Source organism: Plecotus auritus (assembly GCF_963455305.1).
Source record: "Plecotus auritus genome assembly, chromosome: 6".
NCBI lineage: Eukaryota > Metazoa > Chordata > Mammalia > Chiroptera > Vespertilionidae > Plecotus > Plecotus auritus.
Window position 1 is genome coordinate 2,234,626 of NC_137773.1, and position 15,662 is coordinate 2,250,287.

A 15,662-nucleotide genomic window follows, 5' to 3' on the forward strand; every position below is an offset into this window, starting at 1 on the left:
CGCGAGGTGCATGGTGAGGGGACGCCCACCCCCCCACTGGCTGAGGGGACGCCCACCCCCCCACTGGCTGAGGGGACGCCCACACCGCGAGGTGCATGGTGGGGAAATGAGGAAGCGGCGGGCGAGTCCACCGCGCACCCTCCATCTGGCTGGCTCCCGCACACCTCCCGCTTTCCCGCGCCTGCAGCCGTCTCTCCTGCCTCACGGAAAAGCCAGCCCTGCGGAATGGTCGCCTGGGCGTCCTTTCTGAGTAAATAAACGGCTTTGCTGTTCTGTGGGCCAAGCTCGTGTGCTTTTGCAGGTGCCTTGGGGAGGAGGGGGTGTCCCCGGCTGGTCCCCGCGGCCAGCAGGCGCCAAAGGACTGGCCAGCCACGTGGGCAGGGAGAGCGCCTGCGGCTGAGGGGACAGCGCAGCCCATTTTACCGCGATTTGACAAGCCTCCCTGGGCCATGACTGCGGCCACGCCAGAGGTCACCGCGGCCGCGCCAGAGGTCACATCCGCCAGGCGCTGCAAAGGTGCCGGCTGAGGAGAGCGCGCGTCCCTCCCGTTGTGGGGGAGCAGCACCTCCCGCGAAGAGCCTCCCTGGGCGTCTCTGGGAGATGCAGGCGATTCTGTTTCCTAACGCCGCCCGTCGGGGGTGGTCCCTGGGCCTGGGGAGGCACGTGGGGTGCGCACACAGGGGCCGCGCTGCACCGTTGGAGGAGAGCAGTGACGGGTAAGTCCCCCGCAGCCTCTGTGCCGGGCTCACCACAGGGAAGCTGTCAGCTTTTTCTTCCCCATCTAGAACCAATTTGGCCATTTTTATGTCAATTTCAGTCTAAACGCGGAGGGCACGCAGGCCTCGGGGGGGCTTAAATGCGGCTGCCGACAGAGATCTGAGCAGCGATTCAGCAGTGAGAGCAGGACCTGAGAAAACGGCTCCGGAGGGGCTCCGCCTTCAGGCTGCAGCGGCATCGGGGACTTGTCAGAAGTGCAAGTTCCGACAATGAAAACATTTAAAATAAAACAAAGCTGCACCTCCAAGGACTAAGATGCACACGCACCCAGTCACCCCCGCGTATGAGGGATGATCAGCGTGACACAACAGAGACACCGTGTGTTGAGACCGTCCGTGCCCAGGGTCCAGGTTCCACTCTGAGGCACCCGAAAGGGCTGTTCACGTTCACGTTCGTCTTGACCGAGGTGCGCTCCTGTGACCCTGCGGAGCTCGGAGCCGAAGCACCGTGAGCGGCGGCGCCGTGTTAACTGCCGTCAGCGTCGGGAAGGAGAGCATGAGGAACGCTCAGCTCCCGCCTCACTCAGTTGGGTCACGGAGCGTCCAGAACAGCCAGGGGCCACGTGGTCCGCGGGAAGGCCACCGCCCTAGACAGCAGGCGGTGAGGGGACACGGGGCTCCCACAGGAAGTGAACCCTGGCTTGCTGCGTGAATTTCAAAGTGATTTCTTCTGGCCTGCCACCGTGGTAAAGAGCTACCCGAAACACCCGGCTGGCATGGCTCTGTGGTTGAGTGTCGGCCCGAGAACCAGAAGGTCAAGGTTAATTCCCGGTCAGGGCACAGGCCCGGGTTGCAGGCTCCATCCCCAGTAGGGGGCGTGCAGGAGGCAGCCGATCCATGATTCTCTCATCGTTGATGTTTCTCCCTCTCCCTTCCTTCCTCTCTAACATCAATAAAAACATTTTTTTTTAAAAAAAAGCTGTCCAGGAAGCCTTCGGGAGTTCATTCGCTGTGGTCGTTACTCACGGCACACCCTCAGGCCACGGCCACCAGGGTGCGAAGGTGCCGGGGCCACTGCCCAGTGCGATCAGCAACAGGCAGGCAAACCCCAATTAAACTTAGGCCACACGTATAAGGCTTCACAGACAAAAATCATTTTCCATCTTTGAACATGTTCCTTTTAAATTGATTTCAGAGAGAGGATGGGGGAGGGGGAGAGAGAGAGAAACATCAGTGATGAGAATTGCTGATGGCTGCCTCCTGCACAGCCCACATTGGGGATCGAGCCTGCAACCCAGGCCTGTGCCCTGACTAGGAATTGAACCGTGAGCTCCTGGTTCATAGGTCAACGCTCCACCACTGACCCACACCGGCCGGGCTATTTTCCCATCTTTGATTCGTCATGTCTTCATATCTCTATTTCACTTGGATCAGACCAGATGCCACCAGAGAATGAAACAGGACGAGCAGCGCTTAAGCACAATGCAAAGCCGAGTCTATTCAAACGCAGGCCACGGAGCCCGTGTACTGGGCGGACGGCGGGGTTTCCGTTCTGGACGGGGGACCCTGGGGTCGTGCTGAAGGCGGCAGCCCCTGTTGTGGGCAGAGCGGATGAGCCCATCGGTGTGTGCACGGTGGTTAGAACATGCCTGTTTACAGGTCCAGTCGGGGTCAGGGGTCAGACCAAATGTGCGGTCCTCCATTGGTGGCAGGTGGCCGGGGCGGGTTTGTGGAACACAAGAGCCAGATGTGTTATCGCCTGCAGATGTGTTCACTTCGGGACGGCGGACCCCCGGTATCCTCCCTTCCTGCTGACCTTCGCGCGGGGGTCCTCTCATTCCAGAGGCTGTTCCTGTTGTGCTGAGGTCCAATCCCCTGCCCCCCACCCCGCCTCCCGCCCACGCCGCGGCCTGTCGCGGTCCTAGGTGTGCTGCTCGCTCCTCTGCGCTCCTCCCTGAGGCCCCGCGGGCAGGTGCTTGCTTTGGTGGCGGTTGCGTTTTCAGCACCTGGGACAGCACTCGCCGCCAGTTTGTGCTCCATGACTGTCCCCGCGTGAGGGGAGAGGGCCCTGGTAGCTCATCGCTGGGGCGTAAGATGCCTCGGGTTCCTGGATGTCCGTGCTGGGTCCTGCTGCTCTTCCTCGTTCGTTTATAGGTGGGGTCGTTTTTGTGGGGCCTTCGGGGGATTCATCTGCGAATAGTGAGAGTTTTGCTTCCTCCTCTTTTATTTCTTCTGGTCTGGTGGCTGTGGTGCTGTAGTAGGGTGCTGAATAAGAGAGGTGGCCGCAGACATCCCTGTCTTGTCCCTGGTTTTAAGGTGAATGCGTTTTCCCCATGGAGTGTGGTGTTGGCTGTGGGTTGGTCACTGGGTGAAAGAAGGTGAAGGGATTAACCAAAACGACATATAGACAAACCACAGAGACACAGACAGCAGGGTGGGGACAGCCGGAGGGGGAGGGGGAGGGGGACCAGGTGGAGCTGGGCAACAGGCGGGGGATGTGGACGAAAAGAGACTGCGTGGGGCGCTGGGCGGGACGGTGCGCGGGTGATGTTTCACTGAGCTGCGCACTGGAACCTGCGTGGCTTTGTGAACCATGTCACCCCCGCACGTTGGATAGGAAGGGCAAGAACAGGCCCTGCTGCTGGAGAAGCGGAGCTGAACCCGCGGCGGTGTAAAGGTGTGCGGCGGCTCCGTCCGCCCAGGTGGCTTTAAACCCTCACGGAAGGCGCAGGGGATGAGAGCGCCCCGCCTGGCGTGGGGGCAGTCCGTCGGCATCTGGAGACACGTGGGGTCTCAGCCTCCGGGCCAGTGGCGGCGGTCTCTCTGGGTCGGCGCCTCCTCTCGGGCAGGAAGGCCCCGCCCGGGCGCTCACAGCGGCTTTGTTTGTGAGACACGGGAAAACAGTCTCAGCCTCCACCAGCCGGCCTTCCCGTGGGCCTCACCAGAGAGCACAAGCGCCGGCGACTTACTCCTGTCCCACGGCGTCCCGGCCCCTGTCGTGGCCACCTACACGCGGGACCCACCACCATCACACCCACGACCTGCTTCCACAGCTCACAGCTCCAAGGGGTGTCCTTGGTCTGAGCGCCCCCCGCTGCGTGGACCGGCCGGTCCCGCACGGCCAGCGCTGAGGCCGGACAGCCAAGAGGACGCGGGCGGGGTCAGCTCAGCAGCGGGGCGTCGGGAGCGGTTGTGCAGAAGGACCCGGAGGAGCCGGAAACGCCTGCTCTGCTTCAGGCAGCAGAGGGGGCGGCGCAGCTTCCCGCCAGCTGGCCTCGGCATCGTGGTCCAGAATCCGTCAATCACCTGTACGCGTCCATTTCCGGACCCGCTGTCCTCGCACAGCCCGACAGCTACGTAATTCATGCTACACATGTAGCTGCAAACGTCATTTTAAATTTCCTAGTGGCCACATTTTATTTTTTTTCTGTGCTTTTTTTTCCTCTTTAATCCTCCCCTGAGGAGATTTTTCCATTGATTTTTGGGAGAGAGAGGGAAAGACAGAGAGAAATATCGATGTGAGAGAAACACATCAATTAGTTGCCTCCTGCATGCGCCCCGACCAGGGGCCAGGCCGGGGAGGATCCTGCAGTTGAGGTACGTGCCCTTGACTGGAATTGAACCCAGGACCCTTTGGTCCACAGGCCAACGCTCTATCCACTAAGCTACACCAGCCAAGGCTAGTGGCCACATTTTAAAAGGTGGACAGCAATTGGACTATAGTCTTAATAACCCGTAACTTAGCCACGAATACAGACCCACCAAGGTGTTTGTATAATGAGCGGAGCCAGGGTGGCCCACACGGGGTGCTCCGTCCTGAAAGGCCTGTCACTAAAATGAAACAGTGTAAGTGGGTCTGGCCGCCGGAGGCTCGGCTGGATGCAGAGCCCACACGTCGCGCGTTCGGTGCGGTGTTGTGGATCCCTGCTGAGCGCCGCCTCCTCCCCACCTGCCCAGCGCCGCGCGTCAGAGTCCAGGTGCACACTCAGCATGAGGTGACGGCAGGTATGAGGAGAGTTCGCTTACCGCTAGGAGACGAGCTCGGTCACGGCTGAACAAAGTCCCGGGATGACGTCTCGTTCGCAAGAGCACACAGCATTCCACTCCCGGCCTCGGACTGGGTTTCCAAACACAATCGGGTGAGACCTGCGTGCGAGCAAAGGAAGTCAGACCGAAAGGGTAAGGACCCCACGATTCCACTCGTGTGTGCGACATGAACCCGCAACGAAGGAACAAACAAGAAAAACAACAAACAAAAAACGCGTGGACACAGACAGCCAGTGGCGGTTACCAGCGGGGAGGCGGGGAGTGAGGGGTAAGGGGTCACACATTCGGTGGTGGGAGAAGAGCTGGGTTTGGGGCCAGGCACACGTGCAGCATACAGACCAGGTGCTGTGGGACGGTCCCCTGAAGCCTACATCATCTTGTTAGCCAGTGTCACCCACAATGAATTAAACTTCTAAAAAACAAAGATTTATGGGAGAAACAACATTAGGAGAACAAAGATGTGAATACACATGCTTTTATTTTTTAATGTATTTTTATGGATTTCAGAGAGGAAGGGAGGGAGAGAGAGAAACATCAATGATGAGAGAGAATCATCAATTGGCTGCCTCCTGCACACCCCCTACTGGGGATCGAGCCACAACCCCGGCATGTGCCCTTGACCAGAATCGAACCTGGGATCCTTCAGTCTGCAGTCCGAGGCTCTATCCACTGAGCCACACCGGTCAGGGCTCTTTCACATTTTTACGTTTCCGGTTTCCAAGCACATCGTACACATGCACAGCAGCGATCGCAGGAGGCGCAGCTCTGGCCCTGATGGCACTTGCCCTCGCATCTGGGCCTCCGGTCCTCTCTGGTCCGTCCCGCCGTCACTGCTGATGCCTGCCCCGCGCTGCCAGGACGCGGACCGTGACTGATCCTCTCACTTCTCTTCGGCCACGCGGGCTGTGCCAGCTGCTGCGGTGTAAATACCACCGCGGTTACCATCTCCGTCCTCGGCTGAGTCTGGATCTGCTTTATGAACTGCCTTCTGGGCCATTTCTCTTTGAATAAAGACGGAGCGTCCTGGTTTCACAACAGGAACAGCCCAGATGCAGGCGCCCAGCCGTCTGTGCGAGCTCCCAGCGCGCCCCAGGCCTATCTGCTTAGCTCCCTGGTCCCTTTTTTGGGAATCGAGCGAGTCCAACGTGGCTTCAGTTTAAAGTGAATCTCAAGATTGGAAACTGTACCCTTGAGAGGAGTTACTGTTTTTAAAATAGTATCCCTTCTGGCTGTGTTACTTTGTGTGTGTGTGTGTGTGTGTGTGTGTGTGTGTGTGTGTGTCTTCGCCAAGGTTAAGGTCTCCCACGATTGCCTAATTTTCAAGCTCTTTGAAATACTGGGTAGCACTGACAAGGTTTCTGTTTTTCCACAAAGTCTCTTGTTGCCACAGATAAAGCTGTGCCGAGGCAGGGGTGGGGAACGGCCGGCCCATGGGCCATACAAGACCCGCAAAATCATTGGGTCTGGCCCTGCCAAGGCCTTTGGGGTGAGTTAATTAAATGCCTGACCATATACAGCAGGCTGATTTTCAAGTTGATAATTTTGTACGGCCCTCGAATGATGTTATAAATGTTCAGATGGCCCTCGGCAGAAAAAGGGGTCCCCACCCCTGGCCTAAAGCAAGCCTAGGAGATACGGGGAAGGGGCGTGAATAAAGAAAAAGGACCAAGGAAGGGCTCAGAAATTTAAACTGAGGGTTACAATTTAAAACCCAACAGATGGATAAATAGTGGATAGAAGCAGCTAAACATGAATTATTTCCTGAATAAGCAAGCCAGTCGAAAGGCCATCTAGTATGAATTTCATACTAGAGAAGTGAGTGAATAAAGGAGAGAAAAACAATCTAATAGTGAATTATCCTGATTGAAATAGAGACACAGTATTGGGTTGAATGAGTTCACTGAGAACTGGTCCGAATGAATGAAACGGACAAGCATATACAGACACCATTGGGAAATTTCAAATCAAGGATGAAGGGGAAATCCTAAAAGATTGTAAAGTGAAAGAAAAAAAAAAGGTAAGAAAACATTTGCCCACAAAGAGACAAAAATCTAATTGGCTTCCCCCTCCTCATTGGCAACAATGGTGCTAGAAATTAGGAACGTGGTGGCATTTCGTAAGTCACAAACTAACATTTAAGTGTGAGATCAAAACGAAGACACTTTCAGACTTCCGTTTGAACAAATCAGTTAAAGGTTTATTCTACCAAAACAAGCAAAAGTGATGAATCTAAGTAGACAACGTAAGATGCAAGTGATCACAATGTGGGGAAAATGAAATAAAATAAAGTCATCTCACGAGTTTAACATGTAGAACAGTGAGAGAATAGAGGGGAGAAAAAATTGTGTCTAAATAATTCAGGCTGCAGAATATTTAAAGACGTGTTCCTGAGAACTTGAAGCTAAAAAAAATACCGCAATTTCAACCTCGGATGTGTGCTGGTGTGAAGAGCGGGGAGAAAGTGCGGTAGGAAGCGAGGGCAGTAACGTTACATAATCGGCTTTATCGTACTCAGGAGGAAATAAAAAGAATGATTAATTCTAGACATTGCAAAAAATTAAGGGTAATTACTAGAAAAATACAAATAGAGGTATAACTTCTTGCTTGCAAACTAGTGGAGGAAAAAATCATAAAACAATAAAATGATCAGTCCTCAAAAGGGAGGAAGTAAAATGTAAAACAAGAGGAGGCCGTGTATTAAAACATATTGATAATCGCATAAATAAGAACCGGTTAAATGGTCCTAAGAAGAGGGGGAAATTGCAGAATCTATCCAGTCGCATTCAATGCCGCCCACTCGCAACTTCTCTGGAACAAAAAGAGAGGAAGTTTGAACATCAGGATGCGACGGGAGATGACTCCTGGTTCACCTTGAGAAGATGGAGTCGTTAAGATGTTGTTCGAGGAGATGTGCAGGGAGATGAAATCTGCAATTCACAACTTACTTCAGCCGTAAAGGCTGCGGAGTCCGTACAGGAAGAAGAAAGCGGGACTCGGTGAGCTCAGCATCCCTGCAAAAGCTTGAGGGAAAACTGCAAATTAAACAACAACAAAAGTAGATTAAAAACCAAAAGCAAATGCCCAGTGGGCGCATCCAAGAGCCGAAACGACCTCTGGGCTCCAGTCTGTTCTTTGGCTGAAACACAGACACAGAGTGGTGAAGGCTGGTGGGGGGAGGGGTCTGTACCCGTGTCAACAATAACAATAAAGAAAAAGGGGCAGAAATTGTGTCTGAAAAGCCTAATACGATGAATGACTCCCTGGCAAGAAAATGAGAAGGAAGAAATAAGTAACCTACCTTCTGGAATGAACCAGGTAACTTCTCTAAGATGTTTGCTTAGACATTAAACTGGAAATGAGAGACCGGTGTGAGCATGTTGATACGGAAACGTCTGAAAATCTGGATGAAGTTGACAAATGCCTGGGAAAACACAACTCACCGAAAGTGGCCCAAGGAGAACGGGGGGGTCTGCGTTGTGACGTCATCAAATAAACCGAACCATCATTTAGAAACTCCTACCAAGTGAGCGCCAGGCCCAGACTGTCCTCCCGGGGAAATCTGGGGCATGTTTACCGCTGAAGAAGGCAATGTCCTACGCCTCCTACCGAGGAGAGAGAGAAGCAGGAACGTCCCAAACTCAGTCTGCGGGGTCCCTCGACCAAGTCCTGACAAAACCGATCACATTCAGGAGCAGAAATGCGAAACGTCGCCGTGGGCCCAGCCGCAAAGGGCGAGAACACCGGGACCGAGCCGGCTCCTTGCGGCCGCAGGCGGACTTGACATTCAGAAATCAACGAAGGACGTTATGGTACTGGCTCCGTGGATGCCGGGGTGTCACAAAATTCACCATTTGTTAGTGACTTTAAAGACTCCCGGCCACGTAGGAATAGAACCTCCTCCTCAGCATGACAAAGGTATACCGTGTGCTGCAAAATAAAATAATAATAAAAAGCTACAGGGCAACCCCAAAGCCACACAGGACTCGCACCCGGCTTCTGAAAGCTGTTCTTTTGAGACAAAAACGAGAACTCCTTGAACATCGCACTGAGAGCCTGGGAGTCAGGCCTGGGCCGGGAAAGGAGACAAACAGCAGAGGACTGGAAGGAAAGAAAGAGAAAGGTCGTTCTCCACCAGCGAGGACGGGCTCAGCACACCCACACCCGAGCTGCTCAGACAACCCCTACAGCGAGTGAGCGAGCTTAACGAGGCTGCCGGGCGCACATCAATATGCAGAAACCCTTTACACCTCGCTCAGCGCTGCCCGATAAATAGGGCCTGTCGGAGGACCCCATCTTAGTAACGGGAGGGACCCAGCCCCTAGCAATGCGTGGGAGGGTCAGAAGGACAGCTCCGGGACACGGAAAAAGGCACCACTAGTGAGTATAGGACACCTACGTGTGACCTCGGGGATTGGGAACCCCACATTGTACAGATGTTGGTCTCCGTAGGACAGCCTGTCGTTAGACTTAATCCCAATCCACATGAGAATTTCTGTAGAAAATTCACAATCTGCTTGTGAATTTGTGTGGAAGTGAAAAGGGCTGATAGTCTGGCCGGCGTGGCTCCGTGGTTGAGCGTCGACCTATGAACCAGGAGGTCAGGGTTCGATTCCCAGTCAGGGCACATGCCCAGGTTGCGGGCTGGATCCCCAGTGTGGGGCATGCAGGAGGCAGCCGATCCATGATTCTCTCTCATCACGGATGTTTCTCTCTCTCCCCCTCCCTCTCTGAAATGAATAAAAATATTTTTTCTAAAGGGCGGCAGTCACCATGGCGCACGGTACATCGCAGGATTGCCGGGGCCACTCGGGGTCCCAGTTCCACCCAACCTCAGAGCTGTCTTCTGTGTCCGGACTCAGTGACAGGCCCCTCAAAGCTGCAGGCTGACCAAGTCCGGGGGTCCCTCCAGGGCTCCGGCACGGGGGCTGGGCGAGCTCAGGGGCCGCTCCAGGGCCCACGCAGGACCGAGGTCTGTGTGCCTGCAGGTGTGCAGACCCCTCCTGAGAACCGTGGTGCGTGGCGTCCACGACAGGCCCACGCGGGACAGAGCCGCCACCCAGGTCTCGGGTGCGGGGTGGGTTCGGGTCTGTGGCTGGGACCACGGAGGGGAGGCAGCCTCCTGAGTGACTTCCTTCTCCAAGCGCTCGCCTTGCTGTGGGGCTGCCCCAGGGGTCACAGTCTCCCCCGGACCCCACGGCTCCCGCAAAGTCACTTTTTCCGTGGACGGGTGCTGGTCTGTTGTCACCCACGTCACACCTGCAGCCCAAACCCCGCAGCGAGCCGAGCAGGTGCAGACGGGATCCTGCGGGCCGGGCAGGTGGAGACGGGACCCTACGGGCAGGAGTCCCTGTCCCGGTGAGGGGCGTGGGCAGGTGGACACGCTGGTGGCAGCCGTGGGACCTCGGGCGGTGCCGCAGGACGGTTGTCAGTCTGGAGTGAAGGGCAGGACCCCGGCAGCCTCCGTGTCCGCGCTGCCCCCCCCATTCCCTCAGCCCCCGCTGTGCCCGGGAGGCACTGGGCCTACGAGGACGTTGCCAACAGGGGCCGTGTCTCCGCCTTCCGTGAGGCCGGGGTGGCCGCGCCGGAACTGCCCACCGTATGTGAGCGGAGGTCGCAAGGCTTAGGGTGAGCGACCCCTCCCGTCGGCCTGGACTTCCTGGGGCTCAGCCATGACGTCCTGCGTCCCGGGAGGCTCCTTAGTCCCCACCAACCTGGGACGCCTGGCTCGCTGGGAGAGGGCCCCCCGACGGGGCACACGCGCTGGCCAGCGGCATTTCCCCTCGCGGCCCCTCTGGCTGTTGGGCCGCGGGCTCAGTTTGAGAGGTGCCCGTGAGCACGCACAGAGACCAGAGCCAGCAGCGTGTTTTTAAAAATACACATTTTTTATTGACGTCAGAGAGGAAGGGAGAGGGAGAGAGAAACATCAACGATGAGAGAGAACCGTGGACCGGCTGCCTCCTGCGCGCCCCACACTGGGGATCGAGCCCACAAGCAAGGCCTGTGCCCTGACCAGGAATTGAACTGTGACCTCCTGGTTCGTAGGTCACACTCATCCACCGAGCCCCGCCGGCCGGACGTTGACATGTATTTTAAATCTTGCTTCCAGGACAGCAAGAGTTGGCATGGCTTCATGTAGGACTCCCAGCCGCCAACTGAAGGAGCCGCACCTTCCGAGCCGGGGAGTCGGTGAGGAGAGGCCTGGGGAGTGTGGGCGGAGCTCTGGGCCAGAACTGGGGTGTGGAGTGTTGGCCCGTTCCCACGGTGCCCGTACGCCCATCGGGCCAATTTCAAGCTCTCGCTGTGACGTCGCTGGACCCAGAGCTGGGCAGAGACGCCCATGACCTGCGGTCACCGGCAGCCGGAGCCAGTCCAGCCTGAGCTGGCCCTGAGGTACCGGGGCACACGTCTGGTTAGCACATCAGAAAGTCTGACAGCGCCAGGGTTGGAGGGGAAAACGGATGGAAGCGGACGGGGAGGGGAGTTGGCTCGGCGCTTTGGAGAGCGCTGTGGGGTTGCTGCCTGTCACACACGTGCTCACAGTCCAGAAATGCAGGCCGTTTCCACCCAAGACACGTAAACAGCAGAGCTGCTGCGTGGCTGGGACGGGGGATGGGGCTGCCTGAACACCATCCGTAGGAACGTGTGTAAATCATCCCACAGAAGAATGCTGTGCGGCACCCTGTCTAATTAAAGGCCAATATGCAAAGTGACTGAGTGGCGGAACCACCGGTCGCTATGACACGCACTGACCACCAGGGGGCAGACACTCAATGTGGGAGCTTCCCCCTGGTGGTCAGTGCGCTGCCACGGGGAGCACCGCTCAGCCAGAAGCCAGGCACGGCTGGCGAGCGCAGCCTCCACAGCAGTCAACATCCCCCGAGGGGTCCCGAACTGCGAGAGGGAGCAGGCCAGGCTGAGGGACGTCCCCCCCGCCCCAGTGCACAGATGTCGTGCACCAGGCCTCTAGTTTAACACGTTAAGCGCCTGTTTTGTCTTCCGGGTGGAAAGTATAGTGCAGGGGTCCTCAAACTTTTTAAACAGGGAGCCAGTTCACTGTCCCTCAGACCGTTGGAGGGCCGGACTATAGTTTAAAAAAAAAAACTATGAACAAATTCCTATGCGCACTGCGGGCCCGGGACGCGTCGGCTGCTAAGCAGGACAGGCAGCGGCACCCGGCGGGCCGGATACATGTCCTCGGCGGGCTGCATGTGGCCCGCGGGCCGCAGTTTGAGGACGCCTGGTATAGTGTCAGTCACCGGTGACTGACTGGGCGCTTAACGTGTTAAAATAAAGAAGCTGATACATGGAGCGCGATGGCGGGGTCTCGGGAGCATCGTGTTACGTAAGAAACCAAGCTTCGGATGTGATGCTGTGCATAATGTCGGGCGTCCGTGAGAGTTAAAATGCATAAACGGGTAGTCTGCAATGTGGTGTAGAGATTCGTATTCATTGAAACGTGGTGGAATCGTTCCAAATGGAGTAGACAAATACTTACCAAATTCATGATGATGCTTCTGGGAGGAAAAAGGAGCTTGAAACTGAGGAGGGATACAAAGGTATTTCATCGTTACTATATTATTCCAGCTCCCTTAAATATTAAACAGCATTGATGTGAAGTAAAAATGACAACGTCTCAATAGTTTAAATACTGGGTTCTGAGTCATATGGGTGCTGGTTACCTTTCTATGGTTCTCCGTATTTCAAAAACGCCTGCGAAGCACCGAGGCACCATCCTCAGTGACAAGACGGCATTCGTTCTGTCGCTGGGCTCGGGCGGAGAAGCGTGGCTAGACCAGGGCGCCGTCCACGCCAGCGCCGTGGGGCCGGAGGCGACAGCCGGATGCCCTCGTCTCTGCAAAGCGCCGCCTGCTCCCTCCTCTTTCCTGGTGGCCTCTCATGACGCCGTGGTGGCATCTGTCAGGTGATGGTGCCATAGTTGCCTTCCTGCCGCTCCCGTGGGACGGCGAGATCCGATTGGTAGGAGCCACGGCTTAGTCATTCCCGGGCCGAGCGTGCGGAGGGGGCATGACCATTTCCAATGAACACATGACTGGGGGGACCCCCTTCATCTGCACGGCCACCTCCTACCTGTAGTCAGAGGGTGCCGAGGGCTAAATGTGTGGCCCCCCCAAAATGCCTATGCTGCATCCCCCCCATGTGCTGGTGTCAGGAGGCGGGGCCCTCGGAGGATCTCGGGGACCAGAGCCCTCGCCAAGGAGACCCGGGCGGGAGCTCGCTGTGCCTCCAGCCGCGGGAGGTTCCAGCGGGAAGGTGGTCGTCAGGAGCCAGGGGCCCTCACCGGACCGAACCTGCTGGGGCCGTGACCGTGGACTTGGCAGCTCCCGGGACTGTGAGCCGTGACCTCCTGTGCGCTGACCGGGCCGTGCGCTTTGTTACAGCAGCGGGCACGGGCCGAGACACAGGCAGACGCTGTAACCGGCACCGGCGCGGTCCTCAGGGCGTCGCGTGGAGGCCGTGGGCCGCGGTGCGAGCACCTTCGCACCAATGGCCGTCGGAGGACTTAGTAAACGTCACCAAAAAAGCGAGAGTAGTGAGTCGTGTAGAGAATGCTTTGGGGGCCTGACCCAAGGGGGAGGCAGCGTGGCTAGGAGCCGAGAGGAAGCCCTGTGGGCCCCAAAGACTCAGGAGTGGAACCAGTAGGAATAAGAGGCCGTCCGTGAAGAAGAGGGGGAGAAAGGAAGAGAGTGGGAGCGAGGGCGTCTGTGTGATCCTGGCGCGTGCCTGGGCTCGGGGACACGGCGCCGGCGCCGGGAACTGACCGCGGGTCTGTCTGGCATTTTCAGGCAAGGCCTGCAGCATTTCCATCTGCTGTTGTTGGGTTCACAGCCTGAAGCACCCACGAGCCGAGGTTGAGGTAAAGCCCTGCAGAAAGCGAGGGCACGCCGCCCCGGCCCGGCCCTGGATGGGGAGGCGTCTGAGCGCGACCTTGGTGAGGACCGGAGAGTGCTGGCGCAGAGCGGGCTGAGCGGGGATTGCAGCCCCGGGGTCTGCTCTGCACCGGACGGTAAATTCAAGGCCCCAGAGGGCAGGCCGGGGCGCTGAGGGCCCATTCGCTTTTCCGAAAGCCCAGGAAACGTGGGGTGGAAGCCCTCGCAGCAGCCACCCCCAAGGCGAAAGGCGCCCCTCCTTGCCGGGGACGTGGCGTTCGGAGTGCAGCTGCTGCTGAGAGATGAGAAGGACGTGGGACTGGGGAGGAGGCAGGAGGGCGCCTCTGGCTTCCTGGCCCTTCGGCTTCCGCGGCAATAGCTCTCCTGCCGCCCGCCCAGCCACGTCAGGCCTGGATGCCTGTCCCTGCACGTCCTTACCCCCCCGCCACCCCCTGGAGCGTTTTCCAGGGTAAGGACGCCGGAACTCCGGATCTCCTGTCAACATCACTGTCTCGTCACCTGTAAGAACTGGTGAGGCCGACCCCGGAGCCCCCAGCACTTCCAGGTACCGACACGCCACCCAGGTCAGCCACAGCTCCGTGCTGGCATCTCCACCACCCAGCTCCCCCTGGAGCCCGCACCTAAACCTTCGCCCGTTTCTGTGGAGAGGTGTGCACATGTGTATATACAGACCAGCGAGGGCGGGCAGGCCACATTGGCTGACAGCAGGCACTGGCAGAATCCCGCCGGGCCACCAGCCTGGCCCAGGGGTTGAGGGTTGACCAGTGAACCAGGAGGTCACGGTTCATTCCCGGTCCGGGCACATGCCGGGGTGCGGGCTCGATCCCCAGTGTGGGGCGTGCAGTAGGCAGCTGATCCATGATTCTCTCTCATCACTGATGTTTCTCTCTCTGCCTCCCTCTCCCCTCCCCTCTAAAATCCCTCCCTCCTACACGCCCCACACTGGGGATCGAGCCCGAAACCCGGGCATGTGCCCTGACCAGAAATGGAACCGTGAGCTCCTGGTTCATAGCTCGACGCTCCACCCCTGAGCCACGCCGGCCGGGCTGCTGGGTGTTCTTGTAAAGACCCCACAGCAACCCCTGCCCGGGACATAGGAGAAGGCCTCACAGGCCGTGATCCGGATCTCTGGTGTTCCGCGTCGGGTGCACAGCGGCCCCTGGCCTCCCGGGCGCCGCCCCCCCCCCCCCCCCCCCCCGCTCACTGCCCTCCGTGGAGGGGGCCGGCCACAGCCACAGCTGCCTGGAAAGGCCGTCTCATTAGGCGGCGCCGTCATTGTCTCCCTCCCAGAGTCCCTTTGGGACCCTTGCACGCCCTTTAAAAACCAAACTCGTTAAGCTCTAAAGTAATTAAAAACCTAAGGAGATGGATCTGGGAAGCAGAGCACACGGAGAGGGAGTGAAGGGACGGGAAAGTGGCGCTCCAGGCAGAGGCCGGCGGCTGCTCTGCCCACCGAGTCCCATCCACGTCCACACCCGGGGGCGGCGGCACCCACCAGGGCCCTGTGGGAGGCGCCTCCTTGTGAATTCCAGCGTCGCTCGCGTGGAATGTTCCCCGCAGCCTGAAGAGCGGGCGCCGGCTCTGCAAACTTAGGAAAAGACTAGAAGCCCAGCGCGCGAAATCACGCGGCCCCACCCACCTGCGCGTCTAGCCCTCTCGCCGGCCATCCCGCTGCACTTGCAGCCCCGCCCACCCACACGTGCCCTGCCCCCCGCTGCCGTGGGACCCCAGACCCACCACCTCAGGACCCCAGACCCACCACCTCAGGACCCCAGACCCACCACCTCAGGACCCCAGACCCGCCACGCCGCCGCGGGACCCAGAGTCCCTCCCGCTGCCGCAGCCGCAGGACCCATCAATGCACCTGCTGGTGACCGGTTGTTTGGTCATTCCGGCCACGGGCTTTTATAATATCGATCACTTGCAAAGTGAAATAGCCTTGGGGAGCACCGGGAGCATTCTCATTGACCAGTGAGTGAGAGGCAGCTGG